Source organism: Alosa alosa, chromosome 21 (assembly GCF_017589495.1).
Source record: "Alosa alosa isolate M-15738 ecotype Scorff River chromosome 21, AALO_Geno_1.1, whole genome shotgun sequence".
Classification (NCBI taxonomy): domain Eukaryota; kingdom Metazoa; phylum Chordata; class Actinopteri; order Clupeiformes; family Clupeidae; genus Alosa; species Alosa alosa.
This window is the reverse complement of record NC_063209.1, coordinates 17,319,946-17,322,445: the sequence shown is the minus strand read 5'-3', so window position 1 is coordinate 17,322,445 and position 2,500 is coordinate 17,319,946. Positions and strand designations below refer to the sequence as shown.

General features: G+C 49.2%; 1 protein-coding gene across 1 annotated transcript in view; it reads right to left on the bottom strand.

The window, feature by feature from the left end:
* LOC125286872 (A-kinase anchor protein 13) overlaps positions 1-2,500 on the bottom strand; it is a 75,070-nt gene that overhangs the window by 55,259 nt on the left and 17,311 nt on the right. The gene's annotated exons all lie outside the window — the stretch shown is intronic.

Below are 2,500 nucleotides of genomic sequence, written 5' to 3'. Positions count from 1 at the left end.
ACCCTGACAGCTCCAACAGGCCAAGACATTAACAGTTAACTGCACCAGTGCTTCACACTACAGTAGTGCACAGGAGGCAGGACAATACCATTCCCCCAAGATAAACTACAGGCCATAAAAGGGCCCATAAATCAGAGCGCTATAACGTTAGAGTATCAGCAACAATTCACTAGAGCAGTTCTGCTGGAGGCGTTAATGGGAGAGGGGCTGTGAGTACTGTACACACAGGTACTCAGAACCCACACAGCACCCATACACACACAGGAGGAAGGAAGAACCCACACAGCACCCATCCAGCCTACACACAGAACCCACAGAACCCAGGAAGAAGAGCTCAGAACCCACACAGCACCCATGCCTGTAGCCTACACACAGGAGGAAGAGTCTCCCTACAGAACCCACACAGCACCCATGCTGCAGCCTACACACAGGAGAAAGAGCTCCTACAGAACCCACACAGGAAGAAGAGCTCAGAACCCACACATCACTCATGCTGTACATGCAGGAGGAAGAACTCCCTACAGAACCCACACAGGAAGAAGAGCTCAGAACCCACACAGCACCCATGCTGTACACACAGGAGGAAGAGCTCAACAAGACCCACACAGGAAGAGAAGGCTCCAGAACCCACACAGCACCCATGCTGCTTAGCCTACCACCCTGGGAAGAGCTCCTACAGAACCCACACAGCACCCAGCCAGCATTTTACCCACAGGAGGAAGGCTCCTACAGAACCCACACAGGAAGAAGAGCTCAGAACCCAGCTCAGAACCCACACATCACTCATGCTGTACATGCAGGAGGGAGAGCTCCCTACAAGAACCCACACAGCACCCATGCTGCAGCCTACACACAGGAGGAAGAGCTCCAACAGAACCCACACAGGAAGAAGAGCTCAGAACCCACACAGCACCCATGCTGCAGCCTACACACAGGAGGAAGAGCTCCAACAGAACCCACACAGCACCCATGCTGCAGCCTACACACAGGAGGAAGAGCTCCAACAGAACCCACACAGCACCCATGCTGCAGCCTACACACAGGAGGAAGAGCTCCAACAGAACCCACACAGGAAGAAGAGCTCAGAACCCACACAGGAAGAAGAGCTCAGAACCCACACAGCACCCATGCTGCAGCCTACACACAGGAGGAAGAGCTCAGAACCCACAGCACCCATGCTGTAGCCTACACACAGGAGGAAAGAGCTCCTACAGAACCCACACAGCACCCATGCTGCAGCCTACACCTGGGAGAAAAGAGCTCCTACAGAACCCACACAGGAAAGAAAAGAGCTCCACAGAACCCACACAGGAAGAAGAGCTCCACATCACTCATGCTGTACATGCAGGGAGGAAGAACTCCCACAGAACCCACACCCACCCATATATATATATAGCCCCTTTAACCAGTTAATCCATCTCGATGCAATGCTATGTTCACTGAACAAATCTCCTGAAATTAAAGTTCCATGAATGACAAGACAACACAACCCAAAGCCTGTGTGTGTGTGTGTGTGTGTTTGTTTGTGTGTGTGTGTGTGTCTCTGTGTGTGTGTGTGTGTGTGTGTGTGTGTGTGTGTGTGTGTGTGTGTGTGTGTGTGTGTATGTGTGTGTGTGTGTGTGTGTGTGTGAACTACATGCTGTTTTTGTTGGCATGTATGTGTGTACAACATGGGTGTGTTTGAGTGTGTTTGAGTTATTCTGAAATAAACATTTATTTCCATGTCTGCAAATGACGCATGAGAAACCAAGTCATATGGACTACTTAGAAATACTGACACACACAGAGAGAGAGAGAGAGAGAGAGAGAGAGAGAGAGAGAGAGAGAGAGAGAGAGAGAGAGAGAGAGATGGCATACAGAAAGACAGACACACACATACACACACACAGTTCTGACATATGGGGCAAAATTTAGCTTCTGAAGATCACCAAGAGCCACCATGGCGACCGCTGACCATTACTTCATCACCAACGCAGACTTCCTCAAACACCACACCAGAGAGACGATTCACACACACACACACACACACACACACACACACACACACACACACACACACACACCACCACAGATCACTCAACTGAGGCACAATACCCAGCTTCATGAAGGTGCTCACACCTCTCTCTCTCTATCCCTCTTCTCCACTCAAACACTACTTACATTAAACATTAAAGTACACACACACACACACACACACACACACACACACACACACACACACACACACCACAGCTCACTCTCTATCCCTCTTCTCCACTCAAACATTACTTACATTAAACATTAAAGTACACACACACACACACTTACACACACACACACACACACACACACACACACACACACACACACACACACACACACACACACACCATAAAGCACTCTCTATCCCTCTTCTCCACTCAAACACTACTTTCTTACATTAAACATTAAAAGTACACACACACACACACTTACACACACACACACACACTTACACACACACACACACACACACACTTAC